The 23,339-nt window shown below is 44.6% G+C and overlaps 1 protein-coding gene across 2 annotated transcripts in view; it reads right to left on the bottom strand.

Annotated features, from left to right (window-relative positions):
• Positions 1-18,432, bottom strand: part of ADORA3 (adenosine A3 receptor) — a 70,367-nt gene extending 51,935 nt beyond the window's left edge. The window contains exons 1-2 of one of the 2 annotated variants that reach the window (XM_084757225.1): positions 18,333-18,375; positions 4,434-4,514 (exon numbers count right to left, since the gene is read on the bottom strand). The gene's annotated coding sequence lies outside the window, so the exon portion shown is untranslated. Of the gene's footprint in view, positions 1-4,433; positions 4,515-18,332 lie in introns of both variants that reach the window. The other variant, XM_084757224.1, reaches the window with a different exon arrangement.
• Positions 18,433-23,339: the final 4,907 nt, after the last annotated feature.

Genomic DNA, 23,339 nt, shown 5'->3' with positions numbered 1-23,339 from the left:
TTTCTTTTTTATTTTTGTAGCCTTGACTATCTTAGACTCGCTTTGTAGACCAGGCTGGCCTGGAACTCACAGCAATCTGCCTGCCTCTGCCTCCTAAGTGCTGAGATTAAAGGCGTGCGCCACCACCGCCCAGCACAAGCAGCTTTCTTATAGCATTCCTCTATGATTTCCCTGGGATTGAACTCAAGTCTTCAGGCTTGGGAGCAAGCACCTTTACCTGCTGATCCACCCAGCCAGCCAGCTCCTATTTTATCAAAATTCTCCCCCCTTTCTCTCTCTCTCCCTTGGCTACCTCCCCCATTTCTCTGACAAGCCAGGATGGACGGACTTGAATTCATGGTTCTCTGCCTTCGGTTACAAGACACCAGCTCTGCTTCTTCCTGGCACAGTACGCTAATCCTTCTAGGCCTAGGGTCAGGCACCGGCTACCCACTTTTCTTTTTTTTTTTTTTTTTTCTTTTTTCTTTTTTTTTTGGTTTTTCGATACAGGGTTTCTCTGTGTAGCCTTGGCTGGCCTGGACCCGCTTTGTAGACCAGGCTGGCCTCGAACTCACAGAGATCCACCTGCCTCTGCCTCCCGAGTGCTGGGATTAAAGGCGTGTGCCACCACGCCCAGCCAGCTACCTACTTTAAAGTCCTTATTCTCCAACCTCGGAGTAATGGCTGAGCCCACCTCCGAACATTCACTCCCAGTTCAGGAGCCCATCTTTGTTGTCAGGCCCTGCTTACCTGGATTCTGGGCTTCTTGTGCATAAGGACGCACCCCTCACGTGGTGACCTAACACAGAGCCCTCCACTAGCGTTTGATGAAGACCAGTTAAGTGACACCGCGGCATGCCCCAGTGTTACAGGCAGGCATGTCAGCAGCAATTATGACACAAATCCCTGACCACAGAGCAAGGTTTTAAACGGGAAGCTTCTCCATGAGGGAAACCAGAGCCAAGGGTGCCAAAAATCCAAGCAGCACCATGAACACTCTTGCAACAAACTGTCAGAGGACACCGGGCCTTTTGTGGTAAATTACTTTCAAGAATTAGAAAGACGGCAGTCTAAACTTACAGCGTCCAAAAGAGCAATGCCAAGAAAATCACTTTTACCTTGCTATGACTAAGGAAGACATGTCTGGACTAGAATTCATAAATCTTAAGACAAAAGACATGGGGGTGGGGGGAGAAGAGAGAGAGAGAGGGAGAGAGGCTGGAGAGATGGCTTAGAAGTTAAGGGCACTGACTGCTCCTTCAGAGGTCCTGAGTTCAATTCCCAGTGACCACATGATGGCTCACAACCATCTATAATGTGATCTGATGCCCTCTAATAAATAAATAATAACACACACACACACACACACAAAATATAATAAGGGATGAGAGACACACAGGGTGCATGATAACTACTTCCATTAAGGTCTTCTGATTTTCTTTAATTGCTTAAATAGTAAAGCATTCTTTTTTCAAGACAGGGTTTCTCTGTATAGCCTCGGCTGTCCTAGACTTGCTTTGTAGACCAGGCTGGCCTTGAATTCACAGAGATCTGCCTGCCTCTGCCTCTCCGAGCGCCAGGATTACAGGCATGCGCCACTGCACCTGGCTAGCACTCTTAAGTTCTCTAATTAAAAAAACAACAACAACAACTTGACTTTTATGTTATTCATATGACATTTCCACAATTTTTTAGAAAGAAAGAAGGCAAAAACTGAGCATGCCAGGTTGATACTGATAATTAAAAATTCACTTCCTGGGCTGGGGATGTAGCTCAGTTGGCAGAGTGCTTGCCTAGCATGCATAAAGCTCTAGATTTGATCTGTACATAGTAATGCAGCCTATAAATGCAATACTTAAGAGTAAAAGGAAGAACAAAAGTTCAAGTCATCCTTGGCTAAAGTGGACATTCAAGGTTGTTATGAGATTCATAACTCTTTCTTCCTTTATATATATAAAGAACTTTATATATATAAAGAGCCATATATATGTATATATATATATATATATATATATATATATATATATATATATGGCACTTCTTGCCTTAAAGTAAATCTTAGAATTCTGTTCTAGCATGCATATAGACCTGTGATCAGTCCTCAGCAGAAAACAAACCACACACGTACAGACACACACGCACACACATGCACACACATGCACATGTGCACATACATACATGAACACACAAACACACACACACACACACACACACACACACACGCATGTACTCGTGAATGCACGTGCACACATCCACCCACCCACACCACACATACACTCACACCCACCCACCCACACCTCACGCACACTCACACCCACCCACCCACATCACACACCCACACACACCTCACGCACACTCACACCCACCCACCCACATCACACACACACACACACACACACACACACACACACACACACACACACGTGTGCACGTGTGGACACACACGGCCTACCATGTACAGAGATGACACAACTTCACCAACAAACACAGCCACTCTTGCCCTCATTTACCACACGTGGAAGGGGAATGGCATCCTGGGAAAGTCATCACTTTTGGCCTTTGTGTCATCACCACCTTTGCATATACCTCTCATTAGCCTGTGACTAACAGATCCAAGCAGGGTGTGAGATTTCCTCCTAACCATGTCTCTCTTTTATCCTGGCTGCTGAGCAAGCATTACCCCCCTCATTTTGGGGGCTGGACACTTGTCATCACTCACTATATCCTACATATGTCTTTTTCATCTTGGATGTCCCAGGAACCAAGCCCGTTGGGTCCACTTCAGTTTTATAGCCACTTCATCCATGTGGCAATCCCAGCACCTGCAGACTCAAGAAGTAAAAGTGCACAGAGCATGTCTCCCCCCCCACCCCCATCTAAATGCGCTGGGGGATGAAAAGGTCTCCAGGGCCTCTGGCATTCCTCCAGGGAAAGTCGACTAGACCACAGAGAACTGGATGGTTGCCCAGTGGCCTTTGCAGGGCCTTGAACTTTACATAGGTTTTCTGAATAGAGGTTCTGTGTGGTGACCTGGCAAGAGGGGAATTTTCCAAGCCTACTCTGTAGCAGTCAGCTGACATTGCTCTTCTGTGGCAAGTGTTCATACATTCCGGGTCCCAGTGTGCCCGGTCCCCAGAGCACAACGGGACCTCTCCCACTTGTGCCACTCTTAGTGGCCTCTGTCTGGGTGACTCCAACTTCTTTTAGTTCTGTTAAGTTTAACAGAAGTTATCTGTGTACCATTAATTGTGCTTCTAGACTGGAAAAAAAATTTTTTTAAATCTAGCTCTTGCCTTTGAAAAGCTACTGAAAATTATCACAAAATGTTTATTATCCACATAGCATGGAGTGGAGGCAACGGAATCAGCAGAGGGGATCTTTGCAGAAACTAAGAATGCTAAGGAGAAAGTGTCGTGTAACCTAACTCTTACAGGAGGACCGGTGGGTGGGGGTGGATTTGAACCCCATGGGAGGTATTCTGGCCAGAAAGAATGGGGGAGCAAAGGCCCAGAGGTGCATGGAGAACTAGACCTAATAAGAATATCTGTCAGAAAGAGAAAAGGGAAGGAGTGTGGCACAGAGGAACAGCACTACAGAAGACAGACACGGAGAGCCTGAATCATCTGAGGAGGGCGGGGATTAATTTGGTACAGAGTAGGGACTTAGTAAAAAAAAAAAAAAGTCATTCTTTGCTAACATAAGGAGCCGCTTGGCTACAGCTTTCTATTAAACTTGCCTTTTTGTAGTTTGTTACCAGTAAAATTAATAGGCGTTTAATTTTAAAAACTGAAAACAGAACTGCCTAAGAATGGTAACCCTGGATAATCAAAATAGCCCTTAAAAGGGGGAAAAGAAACATATAAGTTTCATAGTTTCAGGTTTCAAATGTTACTGCAAATCTGCAACCATCTGAGCAGTGGGCTGCTGGCATCATGACAGACATACGGACCAATGGGATAGAATGGAGAGGCCAGAAACAAACCATCACGCACATGACCAAATTATTTTCAATGACACTGAAAGAAAAAGGAGGAGCAGTTGTCAACAGCAATGGAACACTGGATAGTCTCAGCAAAAGGTTAGCTTGGGTGGGCTAAAGACTGAAATGGAGGCACTACAACTTTAAATCTCTTTGATGAAAAGAGGGAATGCGTCAGGCGTACGGTTTGGCAGTGTTTTGTTTTGTTTTTAAAATAGGACACAAAAAGCACATGCAACAAAAGGGAAAGTAGGTAAATGGCATACTTCAAACTTTAAACATCCGTGTACAAAAGGGCACTAGCAGTCAAGTGTAAGAAGCAGCCCATGGGGTGGGAGAAACTATCTGCAGATCGTGTATTCAATCAGCGGCTAATATCTCCAATTCCAAAAGAACACTAACAGCTCACCAACAATGGATCTAATGAAAAAATGGGCAGGGAACTGAAATAATAATTTCTCCAAAGAAAACTCACCTTTGGGGCTGGGAGAAGCATCTCAGAGGGCAAAGCACTCACTGTGAGAGCCTTCCAAGTTCAATCCACAGAAGCAGGATGCTGAAAGCACAAGACAGACTCCTGAAAGCTGTCCTCTGACGTCCACACCTGCACAGTGGCATGTGTGTGTCCACGTTCCCACACAGACACACAAGTTTTTTGTTTTGTTTTGTTTTGTTTTTCTAGACAGGGTCTCTCTGTGTAGCCTTGCCTGTCCTGGACTCGATTAGTAGACCAGGCTAGCCTCAAACTCACGCGATCCGCCTGCCTCTGCTTCCCGAGTGCTGGGATTAAAGGCATGCGCAACCAATGCCCAGCCAAGACACACATGTTTAATAAGACGGAATAAGTGTACACGCATACCAAGAGATGCTCAGTCTCAAGGAAATAGAAAGCAGACCCCACTGAGATAAAACTTGCTGTATAAATCAAATGAATAAGATAATATAGGGGGGCAAGATGGCAATTGCACCAAAGCCCAACGACTATGCCCTGCATGATGGAAGGAGAGAGCCCATCTTTGTATACTGCCCTCCAACCTTCACACGTGTGCTGTGGTACACACTCTCCCACCCCTACCACATACACAATAAGTAAATAAATGTAATTCAAACAAATATCGTTTAAAAGAGACTTGATAGCCTATGACCATATAGAGGCAGAGGAGGCCCCCCTCAGTCACAGACCTAGGGAGGGGAATAGGGTGAAAGCAGAGGGAGAGGGGAATGGGAGGATACAAGTGATAGGATAACAATTGAATTGTAATCTGAATAAACTAATAAAATCAAACAAAAATGAAAGTATTGCATGCTGGTACACAGGTGGACGGTGATGATTACTCTTCTCCATCAATTTGGCCGGGTTGAGAATCACCGAGGAGACTGGCGAGGTGTAGCTCTGGTTGTGTCTAGGAGGATATTTCCAGAAAGGATTGACTGAGGAAAAGGCTCATCCTGAAGACAAGTGGAAGGGTAGAAGGGCCTGGACAGAATAAAGAGGCCAAAAGTGGGCAGGCAAGTGAATGCTAGTGTGCACCATCTCCGCTTTCTGGGACTGTGCTGGCAAATATTTCCTCCTGCGTTTCCATGAGGTACCTGGTGTTTCAGATATGAAAAAGCAAGCTGTGTGCATGTCGGGTGAGGCTGCGTAACTTGCTTTAGACACCAAGACCCTGTGAAGGCACTCTGGGGTATTAAGGATAGAATTGTTGTGGGAGCCAAGAATTCTATTCCCGGGAATAAAACTAAAATGGTTGAAAGCAGAGATTCAAAGGGATTCAAGCCATAGTACAGGCTGGAGAAACGGCTCATAAGCTAAGAACAACTCTTACAAAGGACCTGGGTTTTATCCACGGTACCCACATGGTGGGGTCACGTGGTGGGCTCACATCTGTGACTCCAGCTTCAGTGGATCCGAGTCCTCTTCTGGCCTTCCTAGGTACCAGGCACGCATGTGGCGCGTGGACACACATTCAGGCAAACCACTCACGCACATAAAACAAAACAAATAGTAAAACATGTCTAAGTTCACAGACATATGACAATAGCCAGAAGCCACCTTGTGAGATAACAAGTAAACGCCCTGTGGCACACATGTGCATACAGTAGGGGCATTACTCAACCTTAAAAGGCAAAGGTGATTCTGACACATGAAGTGTGTGGATAAACGTCTCTCAAGGACACTTATGTTCACTTCCAAAGGGATAAGTGCTATATGATTCTGCTTATGTAAACTGTAGTGCTCAATACTCAAACTCCCTGGGACAAAAAGTAGAACAGTGGTTTCAAGGGACTGGAGGAGGAGGAGGAGGAGGAGGAGGAGGAGGAGGAGGAGAGGAGGAGGAGGAAGAGGAGAAGGAAGAGGAAGAGGAGGAGGAGGAGGAAGAGGAGGAAGAGAAGGACTAGGCAGCAGCTTATTGTCTGATGGATACCATTGGGGAAGATGAACCAAGTCCAGGGATAGACAGTGATAATGATTCCACAGCGGTGAATTGGCACTTAATATCACTGTACTGGATATTTTTAAAGGGCTAGTGGTCAATTTTATGTTACCTATATTTAATAATATTTTAAGCTCAGGAATTGCAGAAATAGGTGAGCTATCTTACTCTTTCTGGTCTCCACTCACAAGCATAACCTTAATTCTGGAGCAGTGAATGTCAGAATGCACTGGTTCCATTGGTGTGAGAGGTGGTTCTTCCCTGTTATAGAAAGGAGGACCAGCAGAGAGATGCCCAGAAGCTAATGAGGCCTCCCCGAGGCCGTATCCCTATGTCCTGAGCTAGTGATGGGCCATGACCAAACACATAAGAAAAACAAAGCCAGTCATCTAACGAGACATTGGAACTATATCAATTGCAATTCAGAATAACATAACTAACACTTGGGGGCTGGTGAGATGGCTCAGGGTTAAGAGTACATGCTGCCTAATCCCAAGGTCTTGAGTTAGGATGCCAGCATCCATATAATAAGCCAGGTGTTCTGTATGCACCAAGGAAAGCAGGGACAGGAGAGTCACCAGGGCTTGCTGCCTCCCAGCTGAGGAGACAGAACACATGCCTCAGGCTCAGGGAGAGAACCCTGCCTCAAGTGAACAAGTAGATAGTAAAAAGGTACAGCCTGCATCCTCTTCTAGCCTCCACAGAAGTGCACAGGTACACGCATGTACACACGCATGCACACACACACACATATGCTCACACTCACAGAAGTAATATAATAAATCTTTTAAAATTCAGTTAACTGAAATAAAAATTATCCATTAAAAATGTAATTACCACACCTGTAATCCCAGCACTCAAGGAGGCAGAGAGGCAGGTGGATCTCCTTGAGTTCAAGTCTGGCCTGGTCTACAAAGAGAGTCCAGGACAGCTAGGGCTACACAGAGAAGGCCTGTCTTGAAAAACTAAAAACAACAGCAACAACAACAAAAATGTGATTGTGTAGCAGGATGGTGGTGGTGCACACCTTTAATCCCAGCACTCAGGAGGCAAAGGCAGGCAAGCAGATGCCTAAATCTGGCCAGCCTGATCTTTAGAACTCGTTCTAAGAGAGGCAGGGCTACACAGAGAAACCCTGTCTTGAAAAACAAAACAAAAAAGTGACTATGATTTTCTCAACTGATTGTTCACTTGTTTTTTCTCCTTGCTGTATAGCCCTCACTGGCCTGATGCCATATAGACCAGCCTGGTCTAAAACTTGTGGCAATCCCCCTGCCTCTACCTCCTCTGTGCTGGCATTATAGGTATGTGGAACCATGTCCAGCGGGTGTCTTGCAACTGTTAGCATAATTACAACCATTTCTCAGAACACTTTCCCTCGTGTGCTTTGGGCTGTGTAATCATAGATGACATTCTAAAGGACCTGAAGCCGATGCAGAGCAGGAGCCATAGTGCTTTGATGCAGATAAAGTTGGTGGTAGAACACTAAGCCACCCATGCTGTCACCTGCTTGCTAGCCCCACCTCTTGGCATACACAGGCCACTGTCTATAGCTGCCCCACCTCCTTCCAAACCTTCCTCGGCTTTCCCTGACATCAGAGCTGGGCGAGCGCTCAGTCTCTGTGGATGCCAACCTAGCAGAGCCGGGGCCAACGAGGTTCTACCCAGTTTTGTGGTTTCCAGGTGGTGGCCCTATTCCCCTGGCCTGCTTTACAACCACCTCCCCTTCTGGACTGCCTGCCCTCACATTCCAGTGCCAGACACGTGAACAACCCTCCTCAAAGTCCTGTAAGATCGCATTTCAAGAGGTTTCGCTTCTTTGATCCAACCTGATAGGGAAATTTGACATCTGTGAGGAATCTAGGAACCTTGAGGAGAAATGACTTCTGTCGACTGGTTGCTTTACTCTCTGACTGCACCAGATTCAAAGGTACTTACAACCCTGTTTCCAGTGGCAAAGGGGAAGCTAATGGTGTGTAGCGTGCAGAGTCGAAAGACTGACACCTTTGATCAAATGCCTAGCGACCAGGAAAGGGGGGCTTCTTCTAAAAAAGAGACAGACAGTAAGCTTACAAAGATCTTGTCAGCCAGATGGTCTCGGTGGCAGCTATTCGCCACTAGGATGGTAGCACAGAAACAGCCGTGGACAATATGTATATGAACGGACGTGGCTATGTTCCAATACAACTTTATTTTCAAAAATGGGAAGCAAGCCAGATCTGGCCCAGGAGGCAGAGCTTGCAGACTTCTACCATAGAAGGTAAAGCTGCGGAGGAAGAAGCACTTGCTGTTGTGGGGTATTTTAGTAAGAATATGCACTATAATGGGATAGATTGATCGCTTCTGAGAGTGCTGGAGAACTCGAGGCAGGAAAGTGATGGGCTCCGCGTCCATCCATATAAGGAGTCGGAGTTCCCCTGTGAGTGAGAATGCTGACAGATACAGCGAAAAGAGAACTGAAGTCAGCGGATGATTTGCAAGCTGGGTGGAAAGGAGTAATGCATTCACAGAGAAGGCAACTGAGTATCTGAGGGCAGATGCGTGGCAGGCAGGAAGGGATGAAGATTTGGGAACCACTTACCTGTATGTACTGGTCACTACGGTTAAGAATGGAAGAGAGACACAGAAAAAGAAGAGAGAGAGAGAGAGAGGACCAGGGCAGTAGATGAAGGCCGACCCTGGGGAGTCCAACACAGGCAGGAGAGAAAGCACCCCACAAAAGAGCCTGAGACTGAGAGACTGCCGTAGAGAAAGATGTCACCAAAGCAAGGGACCAGCTTAGGCTACACAGAATGGCAATATATCCAAACCAACAGACAAAGACCTCAACTACACGTGGAGGATGATAAATGGAGTAAGGCAAAACTGAAAGGGATTTTAAAAATACACACTGCTCTCCAAAGAAACACCCAGAAAGGAGAGCAAGATGGGGAACTTTGGGAGGTGTCTGTCAACAGGGACATCTGTCTGACCATCAGCAGCTCCCCTCTCTTTAGATAAGAGGACTGCTTTGCTTTGGGCTGTTTAACTTGGGGACTGCACAAGAATTGAAGAAGTGTTCTTTTCCACGAGTGTGGGATGCTGTGGTGGCTGGGGCGGGGGTGGGAACAGGAAGCTGACCGACACCGGCACTTCCTGGATGGAGCACCAAACAGTTGTTCAGAGGTTGAGGAACAGATACATAGTTGGTCGGAGGGAGGACACAAAAGTAAGGGTGGGACATCTGATTGGATGTAGCACAGCCCCATGTTTGCCTTTTCTCCGGGGGGTGGGAGCTTTTCTCTAACACATAAAACAATATTGAGTGTGTGTATACGTCTAGCCCAGTGGTTCTCAGCCTGTGGGTCTCAACCCTTTTGGGGGTTGAGTGACCCTCTCACAGGGGTCTTGTATCAGATACCCCGAATATCAGATGTTTACATTACGACTCTTCGTGGTAGCAAAAGTACAGTTATAAAGTAGCAACAAAACAATTTTATGGTTGGAGGTCTCTATAACATGAGGAACTGTGTTAACAGGGGTCACACTATAAGAAAGGCTGAGAACCACTATTCTAGGCCATTCCCTTATGTAAAATTTTTTTCACGGTCGTTAGCACCTTTGATTCTCTCGGGACAAAGTCTAAACGTTCTGCTGAGAGCTAACCAGACCTGCACAGACACAAACAGCCGCTAGCGGGTCTCTGTGCACTTCGCTGTGGAAGTTTGTGGGTGAGGCCTGCCATCCCTGTGGGTGAGGCCTGCCATCCCAGGGCTTGAGAGGCCAAGGCAGGGGGGTTGCCACACATTCAAGGTCAGCTTGGGTTGTATAGGAAAACTGTGTCCCAAACAAACAAACAAACAAAAAAAAACTTCATGAGAATTTGTTGTACTAAGAACATAGTCACTGCAGGTGCCTGGCTGTGTGCCTGCATGTCTGCTAGCTATATGTAAAAGCTATAATTTGGAAGGTGATGAGACACTGACACCAAAGTCTACTGCAGACAAAGCACAGGAGAGAGTTTTGTGACCCAATCTTGAAATGCAGTTTGTATGGGCACTTTTACCCATGAACCAGAAACGAGTGAATTACAGTGATCTCATGGGAACTCAAATACAGCTACATTTTTTTTAACCCTAAAATCAGGGCCAGGGAAGTTATCTGAAAGAAAAATTGAATGAGGTGTTGTTGTTGTTGTTGTTGCTGCTGCTGCTGCTGCTGTTTTCAATGAGAGCCACTGCCAAAAGGAAAAACACAGAAACAAAAACCACTCCACTATCTGGTCTCCACAGACACCTTCCCCGTGCATTTCATTTTCCACTCGGCAGTCACAGGCACCGTGTTGAAACAGACATAATTGGGCCACATCCGTCTTCTGCTTAAAACTCCCAGACACCATGTCTTGATGTCTCCATGCCTTAGGGAAAGGAAAAGTGGTTCCATCTCATTAAGAGATTAGGCACAGCCTTGAGGAGAGTGGGAAGTCCAAATTCTAGGTCTAGCCCTGAATTCTCTTGAGGCGTCTATCGGAGATCGTAATTATCAGCCAAACACAGTCTTCAATTTGAAGCTGATACATTCAGAGTCAATTCGCCATTGGCTCTCAAAAGCCAAGGACCCCTTTCTAAACTTACCCATCTCTGTCAACAGAAGGTGATGCTCTAAGCTGCCTGTGCCAGAATCCTGGTGTTAATGTACCCATCTGGGTGCATTCTCTTCCCTTTCTTTCTTGCCTTGAGATTGTCTCACTGTGTAACCCACAATAGCTTTGCACTTCCCGATCCTCAGGCCTCAGCCTCTGGAGCATTGGGATCCTAGGCCTGTGCCACCACATCCAGCTTTCTTTTATAAAATTAAAGTCAAAGCCAAGCCTGCCTTGGCTACAGAGTGAATTTTGGGCTGTTGTAACCTGCTTAAACTCGATACCCCCTCCGTTGAGACCTACTTTAGTTCCTAGCACGACTGTAGCTCCTCCGTTAACACCAGCTCCTTAGCATATCAGAAACCATTTTGACTCCAAATCTCCATTTTCATTATAAAGTGAAATTAAGCTCAAGTTCTCAGGCCCCAGGTGCCTAAAACCAGGAAGGTTCAATGCTTGCTGCTTAGAATAGAACAATAGATGATAAATGTATGTTATTCTTGGGTTAAAGATAAAGGATGCTCTACTAGAGTTAAGGCCACAACATCCTGCTGTGTTCCTTACTCCCAGAGAGCTGGAAATACCCCAAGAGCTCTCTTACCCTAAATCCCAGCCAATCAGCTTAAAATGCGTTGTCTAGCTACCTGGACATTGTATGCTCAGAAAATGCTGAGAACAAAATCGGTTCTTCTTGCGTTTGACTCGCCAAAGTGATGTAACGTTGCCCTCCCCTTGTTTCCCACCTGGTTACCTGGTATGGTTTTTCTTAGAAAAAGCTGGACTTAGAAATAGACCAACACTATAGTTTGGGTCCCGAGTTCTCTCTATGTCCCTGGTCATGACCAGTCTTGGGGTGTGGTGTTCTAATAAACCATCAGTATCTCACTGAGATTGATGCTCAAGTGGTCTGTGTGGCAATTCTTGTATTAAAACAGGGCCAGCATGACATCCTTAGTGAGACTGTCTGGAAGAGGTGGGGTCGGGAAAGCTGGGCCTGTATTTCAATAATAGAGTTCTTGTCCAGCATGTAAAGGTTCTGGATTCCAAGCATATTACCGTGATCTACACGTCCTGCCTTATGGCTGTACCACCTCAGTACCATTTTCCCTTGCTGATGTCTGTGAACTAATTTCGCTTAACATCTGTGTTCCACTAACTTCGTAGTGAGGTAATTGTTGGAAGAAAATTTCCATAAATACCTGGAAAAGAAGAATATCTCCCAATCTCTACAGAGGAGTGCTTAAGTGTGGATATACTGAAGCCGAGTTTCCCAGAGTCAAACACACACCACTTACTGACCCTGACCAACCTTGGGCATATTACCTCACTTTTTTTATGCCCCCGTTTTCTGGTCTTTAACATGGAAACAGATTATAATGGCAATACTTATCTCACTTGCTTGTTAAGATAACTAAAAGAATGTCTGTAAAATATAATCAGAGGGCTGGAGAGGCTCTGGAGATGGCTCAGAGGTTAAGAGCACTGACTGCTTTTCCAGAGGTCCTGAGTTCAATTCCCAGCAACCACGTGGTGGCTCACAACTATCTATAATGTGATCTGATGCTCTCTTCTGGCCTGCAGGTATACACGCAGGTAGAACACTGTATACATAATAATAAATGAATCTTTTAACAAATATATAATCGAAATATTTTGTCAGACATAATACAGAATTCAGAAGACCAAGGGCCTGTGAACATGTGTTACAGACAGTTTTATGTCAGAATACTTTTCTTTTAAAAAAATAATTTATTTATTTTAATTTTATGTGCATTGGTGTTTAGCCTGCATGTATATCTGTGTGAGAATGTAAGATCTTGGAGTTACAGAGCTGTGAGCTGCCATATGGGTGCTGGGAATTTAACCCAGTTCCTCTGGAAGAGCAGTCAGTGCTCTTAACTATTGATCCATCTCTCCAGGCCCAGAAATATCTTTCTTATAAGTCTCTAAAACTACCAGGCAAACCTGTACATACATCTTTTGTTTGTCAACAAAATAAAGGAAATTCAAAAGTCAAAAAAATGACCCCATAGCACAAGCCCGAGAAGTAGGGAAAATACGACAGCTGCTATCTATTCTAGAATATTTCTGGTCCACAGTAATCCAGAATTTTTGTTTTATTGGGACACAGGATATTTTCAGATCCACATAATTTCAAAAATAAGATTGGAGACTCGAAGTTTATTCATGACCTGCAAAGGATTATATATTTGATGTTAAAAGAAAAACACATATATTCCTTAAAAAGAATATAGTGTGGGGGAGGGCAATAGTACATTAGTCATAGTACTTGGCACAGTGTCCACAAGACTTCTCTGAGAATTTTTAGCACATGTAATACACATAAAATAGGAACCTCTGTTCATACTTTTTTATGCTCCAAAATACCCAAAGCAAGACTTCTATTAAAAGTGTCCCCAGGATGGACCCAATCTCCTGGCAAAAGTAAATAAAAATCCACTTGCTACTCAAGTCATTAAGAATTTTCACAAATCCTGGAGGATGTTGGTTCACAAACAAAACAAACAAAACCACAAGAAAATATTCTGAGGGCACGAAGGGGAGAGACAGCACAGTGGGCTGAAGAAAATTGACCTGCAAAGACTTTACACGTAGGTATTACTGGCTATAGAATACTAAATAAGCTGGGAAAACATTCTAAAGTATGAGAAGATAATGAGACTCTCAAACATTACAAGATATATGGGAGAGAAAACTCAACAGGAATGGGAAAATATCTTTCAAGAATTTAAAACTCAGTGGGCACTGCTGGAAATGCACCACAGTGGTAGAGTGCCTGCCTGTGTGTGGGAGGCTACGAGGTTTAGTCCCTAACACTGCCCGAAGTGTCAGTGGGCACTCTGTGTGGTGGGCTGAGTCGGAAGAAGACGCCACAAATTGAACAACAGAGCTGGAGAAATTGTGCAGAATTTGAGGCTGGTGAGATGGTTCAGTAGGTGGAGGTGCCCGCTGCCAGGGTTGACCTGAGTTCCAACTCTAGGACTTACATGGTCAAACAAGAGAACTGATTTCCACGTTGTTCTCTAATACATGCACTCTGTGGTATAAGCACACATGGAAGCACACATGCACACATGCACACACATGTGCACACACATGGGGACACACACAGGCACACACACATACACTCGCACAAATATACACTTGCACACACACACATGCACACACATACATACACAGAGGCACACACAAGCTCACACACACAGGTACACACATTCACACAGGCACACACACAGGAACACACACATATACTGGCACACACATACACTCACACACACACACTCACACATGCACACATGCACACACACATTCACACACACAGACACACTGGGTGTGGGGAGAATATTAGGCACTGGTGAGTATTTAGAGACTCTGGATCTTGGACATTCCATGTGGTGGAAATAAGACAGTGAAGGTCCTATGAGAGCAGTGTGGCAGTTCCTCTCAAAACAAAAACATCGTGTCGTCTAATTTCTCTTCTTCTGTGTATCTGGCTTGCAAGCATACTCTTGCATGAATAAGCGTAGGCCTATGTCTGTAGCTGCATTATTTGCAACAGCCAAAAGCTACCATCAACCCATCATATGGAATGCAATATGGTCAAACCTTTAAAAGGAAGATTTTCAGGAAAGAACGCTGAGTGAAATGATTCACTCCCCAATAGACAAATCCTATCTAATAGCATTCAAGCATCACCTAGAGTCCTTAAGTTCACAAAGGCAGGAAGCAGAGCGGTGATTGGCAGGGACTAGAGACAGGAAGAAGGACTTGTTTAAAGAGCTAGTTTGGCCAGATGATAAAAGGGTTGTGGGCATGGTGATGGTCAGAGCTGTATAATATGGGTATCCAAAATATCCCTGAGCAACATCATTAGCACCTTTAAAAAAAAGATTTATTCATTTTATTTTTTGTATATGAGTGCTTTATTTGCCGAAGAAGGCATCAGATAACATTATAGATGGTTGTGAGCCACCACGTGGTTGCTGGGAATTGAACTCAGGACCTCTGGAAGAGCAAGCGGTGCTCTTAACCACTGAGCCATCTCTCTAACCCCAGCGCCTTTTTTTTTTAGAGGACATCAACCTACCTAATGCAAAGCTTTTACTATAGATTTTTAATAATGTGGAGAAATCCAAATGATGTTTGAGAAATTTCTAGAACTGGTAAGATACAAAGATTTCATTTGGAAAGTTACAGTGTGCCCCTGGTTAAAAAAAAAACAAGAAATACATATGAAGATATATCATATTTCATAAAACCATGGTCTAAAGAGAAAACGTTAGAGCAGCTGAACTGAAAAGCTGTCACTTAGAGAATGGCAGCGTGACTATGGATTTCTCAACACCATAAGGAAAGCAAAGTGGAGAAGTGTAAATGCTTCAAAGCCCTAAGACAAAGCTTAAGCCTATCTAACGTGTACCTCATTAAAAAAAAAAAAACTCTTACAAAAATAAAAATGGAATAAAACATTTTCAAGTAACTAAAAACTGGAGAGTTAGTTGGGCATGGTAACTCAGGCCAGTAGTATGAGCACATGGGAGACCCAGGCAGGAGGATTGCCACAAGTTCAAGGTTACCCTGGGCAACATAGTGAGAGCAAGTTTAATAAATAAATAAAGCAATAATTCCAATAAGCAGATTCTTTTGGTTAAAAATGAATACGGATCTGGGGCTGTAGCCCAGTGGTACAGTGCTTGCCTAGCACACATGAAGCTTTACAGATGGCCAGGGCAATGCCAGTGTGGAGAGATTTCCTTACGGGACTCTTAAAAAGCCCACGCTCTTTGTTGTTTACAAGATTAACACCCAGAGCAGAAAATCAAAGAGCAGGCTGAGGATGTAGCTTTGTGGAAGAGCATGTGCCTAAAATGTATGAGGCCTTGGTTTTGCTAGCCAGTGTTACCTGGCAGGGGGTTGGGGGGGGCAAAGAAAGAAAAGGAGGGAGGCAGGGAGGGAGGGAAAGAGGGAGGCAGGAAAAGAGGGAAAGAGGGAGGGAGGCAGGGAGGGATGGAGGCAGAAATGGTGGGCAGTATACTAACTAAAAGCTGGTATACCTATATTAATATCTGACAAAAACTTTATGAAAATAAATGGGGCACTACATAACCATCATTTCCCTTTCCTGAAGATATATAAGCTCCTACACTTTTATATAACAACACAACTATAAGCTATATAAAGTTTTAAAAAGATAGAACATAACAAATTAAATAGTCGTGACAATTTCTAGCATACCAATTTCATTAACTGACATAACAGCCGTTCAAAATGTCAATATGGTTCACACAACACCATAAGCTTCCTGCTGACCATATATATGCATGAGCACAGTCTTTGCTCATGTACATTATCATGTTTGAGCTATGTTCTAGCATGTTCCAATCAGTTCCCCACCAATCCTGTCTAAGCACAAAACAATTAAGCGACACATCAGCTATTTTCAGGATGAACATACATTCATTAAGAAAAAATAAGAAGGAACCCATGAGAGTGGGAGGGCCTCCAGGGCAGAAATACCCTCATCAAAATTTAAAGATCTCTTACAAGGTGCCTGTAAACTTTAAAGCTGGGAGAGGCCGGGTGATTGCTGGATCTGCTCGTGTGTGTGTGTGTGTGTGTGTGTGTGTGTGTGTGTGTGTGTGTGTGTGTGTGTGTATGCACGCGGCTTGTGACTCTAAACAGTGGTGTTTCCACAATGCTAAAACATACTGTCAGCTGTCCTCATTTCAACACGAAGATTTCTTGTCACATCAAACACAAAGAGTTCAAAAACCAACCCGCAGAGCAGCCTAAATCTTCACACAACACCCTCTGGCTGATCGCTTCGTAGTAACAGCTCTGGCTCTGGAAATCCAAAGACTACAATTTAAGGGGTGAGGCTGACAGAGGTGTCTAGCCTTCTCTCACCACGCTTAAGCACATGGGAGGTCACAAAAGACGACACTCCCATCCCCACCAGGCTACTTAGTCCAGGACCCAAGGAGTATGAAACACGAATTGAGCCCAGCACCATCAGCCTCTGCCTTCATCCTCTCTGCCGGTTCAGCTGTGATGCTGGCAGGACAATTCGTGGGCCTCCTACTAAGCCAATACAGCATCTCCACTGTCACCTTGAGCATCTGTTCTCTACTATGTAGGATTTAACCACTTTTGAAAAGTGCTCAGGGAACTTTATTTTAAAATGTCCTAGAAACTGAGTTACAATTGCCCCACCCATCCCTTTGCCTCACAACCATCCCATCAACATTTCAAGACTAATTGCCAATATACCCTCTCTACCTAAACCCACTGCCTATTTCAAATGAGATTTATCACTTTGCAAACCAAGAAAATAAAGTGCCTTTTTTTTTATTGCTGTTCAAGTCCCTGCCTGGGTTAGGGAAGCCATAAACCTTTCTGTTTGTATTGACAGCCTAGCGACTAAAGCTAGGTTTGGTTTGGGGTCACTCGGCTTTCTTACTTTTATTTCTACTCCCAAGTCAAGAATTTGAGAAAAACTCAATTCTGGCATTTTCCAGCTTTATGCTAGCAGCTCTTGTTAATAATAAGGGATCGTTGAAAAGTGTCTAACTATGTGCTAGGTCTAGGTCAATACTTTAGATGTATTAAATGCACCTTTGAATTCTCACGCTTCCACTTAGCAAAGGATATTTAGTATCACGTCGATATCACGGATGAGAGGATTAACACAGAAAGAGGTTAAGTAACCTAACCCAAGCCTTACAGCATCAGTAAGGATCAAAGCCGAGCTGTAAACACAGTGTTGAATGGCTTAACAGACAGCTTACAGTCTAAATCTGGGGGAAGGAAAGACATCCACATACAAAAAAGTTGGCACACGGTATTCACTGAAATACCAAGACGTGGCTCCTTAAACCATAAATTATAGTGCTGCCCATAGGGTGAGATTTGATTTTCTGAACCCTGAGGGACATTCAGAAGGAAAGTCTACCAGAGCCCCAAGTTATAGGCAATCAATAAATCCAATGATTAAAGGTGTAAGGTGGGCTGTCCAGAGAACTCGTGGGAAATGCTTCCCATAACTTAGGTTTGTCAAACATTCTCTGGCTCACAGACTGCTTTCACACACATCACGTCGGGCTGCCTTCACTGTGCTGTGAATAGAACCATCTCTGGAAGGACTGAGCACTAAGAAAGGAGCTTGCCCTGTCTCAAGCGTTCAACACAAGGATTTTGGCCCTGCCCCCTGCTCCTGCCTTCGATGCACACTCTCAATGCCTCTCAGGGCTTGGGAGGAGCAAGCTCCAGTGGCCACCCTGCATGAGGGCTCTCCTACCTGCCCTTGTTCAGAGGGTCCCACTGACGTCCTGTGTGTCCATCTGGTCACCTTTACCAACTGCCACGGAAGCTTGCAGCAGCCACATTCCATCCCTCCAACCCTTCTCTAGAGAACCAGAAATGTCTTGGCTCTAGGGCCAGAGAATCAGACACACTCACTCTCCAAGCCATCTGGACACTGTGAAACTCTAAAGCGGGAGAAAGAGTGACATTGGACTCAGCTTCTGAGAATCATGTTGTCTTTTTTCTTTTCTCTCCACTATCCTAAATGCATTAACTTTCTTGATGTCAATCAGTATTGAGCATGTACTTATTAGGTGTCAGACACTACATTAGGAAAATACATTGCCAAATACAGCAGGAGAGCTTTCTCTCAGGGAGCCTGGATTCTACTGGGGAGGTCAGATTGGAAAAGAACAACACTCTAAATGGTGATAAGAATCCTGCTTTAAAAAATAACGACAGAAGCTAGGCATGGTGGCACACCCAGCACTTGGGTGGCAGAGGCAAACAGATCTCTGTGAGTTCTAGGCCAGCCTGGTCTACATAGTGAGTTCAGGACAGTCAGGGCTGTAACCGAGAAACTCTGGCAAAACGAACAAACAAACAAACAAACAAAGTAAATAGTGACATAGTTAGAAAGCGACTGCTTCTGTGTGTTTTCTTTAGGAAGCTTTCAAGGAAAAAGGTTTTAATGAGATGCCCGAGGCACTGAGAGAACCCAGCACACTAACACATCTTCGGTGGAAGGGCTTTTCAGAGAGATCACACAGTGCAAAGACCCTGGGGTTAGCTCAGACTTAGGTTACTCGAGGAATAGAAAGGAGGCCAGTGTGTTTGGAGCGGAGAACAAAAGGGAGTGTGGTAGGAGCTGAGGTCAGAGGGAGTGAGAGACCTGCTCTTGCACGGCTGTATTGGTCCACAGAGGACTGTTGTGTAGGCATTCAGACTCCTCCAAACAAACAAACCAAGCAAATATTTTAGGCTTGAATCGTTGGATGCTGATGATACAGAAATGAGTCAGACAAAGCCTTCATTGTCAAGGAGCTCAGAATCGAACAAGAAACAAAGACAAGTAAGCAGGCAGCTGCATCACAGCCCAGCAAGTACAGTGATCAGGTTAAGCATAGGACACTGTATTGAAAGACGAGGCTGCTTAATACAGGCCGGGGAGTGTCAGAGCAAGGAACATCCAAATCCGATAATCGAGGTTGACAGAGGGGGCTATTAAGCCTGACTATCTTAGTCTGATCCCAGAGACCCAGAAGGTGGAAGGAAAAACTGACTCGACAAATGGTTTTTTAAAACCTCCCCATAGGCCTCCCCCAAAATAAATGAATATAAATTTTAAAATTGAAAAAAAGAAAAAAAAAGGGAAGATGTCCATAGCCCAGTAGGGCTATTAAGGGAGTAAAAGTGAATAATAGTATGACTGAGGAAATTCAACACCATCTTCAACGTCAGCAGGTCTTCGTCCACTTTTGCAGCACATGAGATTTTGTTGTTGTTTTATGTTTACCTTCTTTTAACTTACTAAAATGTCCCTACCAGACCATTTGTAGTGAGATAAATATGTGCCTCATATCATATTTCTATTGAGCAGCACTGATTCAAACAGAAAGTGTAAGGTACCACTGGGGACGTAGAAGCCTGCATGCCTTCTATCTGCATACGTAACTATGCAGATGGCCGAGAGAGCCATAGTTGAAGAGCCAGGACCCAGGTCAGAGCATCCTGAGGACCAGCAAGTAGAGGCAGCTGAGGAATAAAAGATGAGCTTGCACAGGGCATTGCACAAAATATGGCAGAATGCGACCTTCCTCTTGAGTATAACCAGGAAGCTGGCAAGGACTGTGGCTCATTGGAAGCCACCCAGTCATCTGGAATTGTGTAAAGAGGCCATTGTGGCTATCCTATGGAGCCTCAGCTGAGGACAGGCAGGTACAAAAGGGAAAAGACCAGTTAGTGCTGCATAAAAAAAAAAAAAAGAGGCAAAGGTCCAGGTCAGTGATGGATGAGGGAGAAGTAGGCTAACAGCAGATATTAACAAGGCAAGGTGAGCTTGCTTCCCAGTGGTAACAAAAAAACAAACTAAAAGAGGGAGGGAACAGTAACTTAAAGATTCAGCTCTGATGCCTCAGGCTCTGAGGAACAGATGACCCTCCAAACAGAAAGTGAGAGCAAATGACTGAGCTTCTAAAGGACCACAGGGCTCTAAGGGGCCATACCTTCCTTCTCTACAAAGATGATGAGTGAGTGATAATTAATAGGAAGAAAAGTTCCCTGGCATCACACTGGCCATCTCGCTGCCTTTAATTAATGTGATTTTTGGAAGCCAGTCTGGTCCATGCTGCCAGGTACACAGCTCCAGCCTTTTCATTTCCTTTGATCAAAGGATGGCCGAACAGTAGATTGTATCTCTCCAAAATGGTCAGGAAAGGAGAAAGGCATTCTTTCCCTTGACTCCAGTGATAAGGAAGAAATATTAAAGTATAGAGAGACATATCCTGTCTTAGTAAATCAGGGGCACCCCAGATTTCATATAGCCTAAATATATCTCTGTGTGTCCCTATTTCTCTGTCTCTCTCACTCTGTTTTTAGTTTTGTTTCTGTTTGGGTTTTTGGTTGGTTGGTTGGTTGGTTGGTTGGTTGGTTGGTTTCGGTGGTATTTTGTTTTGCTTTGTTTTGTTAACATGATCACAATGCATGGTCCAGGCTGTCTCCAGGTCCTCCGCTCTCCATGGCACAAGTGCTGGAACATATGTGGGTCCTTGTGGAAGAGAATATCAAGTTATAAAATCAAAATCCATAGGTAGTTCCTCTTGCAAAGGAGGGACCCTCTGAAGTCTTCAGCTTCACTGATGTCGTAGTATATCTGCCTCTGTATCAGTAGTGTTTTTGGGATTTTTTCCCTCATCCATCAATCAAACTTACATTACATATCTACTGTTGTAAGTCGTGGACAGTGTCGTTATTAGTTTTTGTCAACGTACACAGACCTAGGCAACCTTGGGAAGAGATCTCAACTGAGGAACCATGGGGGGCAATTTTTAAAATTGTTAACTGATGGAGGAGGGCCAAGCCATTGTAGGTGGTACAATGCTTAGGCAAGTGGTTCTGCGGTGTCTGTGACAGGTGTGGTCCAGGAAGCCGCATTGCTCCATGGTCTCTGCTTTAAACGTCTGCCCTGGCTTCCCTCTGTGATGGACTGAACGTGGAATTGTAAACCAAATAGACCCTTTCCTCCCCAACCTTGGTTTTGGTCAGTGTTTCATCACAGAAACAGAAAGCAAACTACAAGAGGCAGTGAACAGGGCTCTGGGGATGTGAACACAAGACTGCAAAGAGCTGCTGACATCAAGAAGTCCAGCTGCAAGTATTGGTACATGCCTTTAATCTCAGCACTAGGGAGGCAGAGGCAAGAGTATCTCTGTGAGTTCGAGGCCACCCTGGTCTACATAGTGAGTTCCAAGATGGCCAAGACTACAATAGACAGACCCTTGTCTCAAAAAAAAAAAAATGGAAATAAAGAAAAAAAAATCTGCCATTTTGCCAGGTGTGGCACATACCTACAATCCCAGCACTTTTGGAGAGCTGAGACAAGAGACTCTTGAGTCAGTGCCTGAACTACACATAAGACCCTGTCTCCAGAAATAATTATGGGTACAGAGGGGAAGGGTACTAGAGTCACCTGAAGGTTGGAAGGGTGGTTGTGAGGGTTCATCTTCATTGTCGACTTGACTGGAAGTTCCCTGGGAGACACACACTCTGGGCCTGTCTGTGAGGGCATTTCACAGAGACTTAACTAGTGAGGGACCATCTACCCTGGATGAGGATGGCTCCGTCCCACAGACCGCAGTTCCAGACTAAATAAAAAGGAGGAAGGGGAAATCCAACTGAGCATCAGTAGAATCGCATCCATTCTAAATTCATAAGTGGAAGCCCTAAGCCCCAGTGTGGCTGTCTTCTAGAGAGGGGGCCCTTAAGCAGTTGGTTAAAGCTAAATGAGACCGTAAAAGTAGAGACCATATCAGTAGACTTAGTGTCCTTAAACGAAGAGGCTGGCTCTGCCCACTGCTCGGTGCCTCCCTTGACGGATGGTCCACGGTCCCGGTGTCTGTCTCTTCCTGGGGATGTCTGCTGGAGCTTTTCATTCATTCTCACTATATCACGCACTGCCTTTTCAGAAGCTATCCCTACTATACATTCTCCATCTACACAAGCCGCCCTTCGAAATTTTAGTAGACCTCTCTGTGATGCCAGAGAGCTGGAGTACGTTTATCTATTATTTATTGTTTGTAACATACATGACAAGGTCTCAAAATTCAAGGCCTAATTCTACTTTGATATGTAGCTAAGGACAGCCTTGAACTTCTGAACCTCCTAACTACACCTCCCAAGTGCTAGAATTACAAGCCTATGCCCCGTACCTGGTATGCATGTATGTATATATGTATGTACGTATGTATGTATGTATGTTTGTATGTAGGTGCCCAAGTCTCACTATATTGTCCAAACTGACCTCAAACTCCTGGGTTCAAGTAATACTCCTGGCTCAGTCTCCCAAGAAGCTGGGACCACAGGCATGAACTACTGGAGATTTTTTGTATTAAACCATAACTATCATCATCACACTCCTCATCTGCTTCCTCCTTTCAATCCCCACTACTGCAAATTAAAAGAAAACAAAAGCACCTATGAGAGCCAGGCATGGTGGCACACGCCTGTAATCCCAGCACTCAGGGAGGCAGAGGCAGGCAGATCTCTGTGAGTTCGAGGCCAGCCTGGTCTACAAAGCAAGTTCAAGATAGCCAAGTCTACACAGAGAGACTCTGTCTCAAACAAAAACAAAACAAAAGAATCATAATAAAAAGAAGCATGATGAGAGACAAACATAAGAAAGTGATCTCCTTGTCATTTGATTTAGTGAGAAACTTTATACTTTTTCCTGGAGAAAACACAGCCCCGATTCTATACTTAATCTTGGATTTTGGCGATAGAATAT

This window comes from Acomys minous, assembly GCF_964271855.1.
Source record: "Acomys minous genome assembly, chromosome: 14".
Classification (NCBI taxonomy): Eukaryota; Metazoa; Chordata; class Mammalia; order Rodentia; family Muridae; genus Acomys; species Acomys minous.
This window is presented reverse-complemented; position numbering and strand designations above follow the sequence as displayed.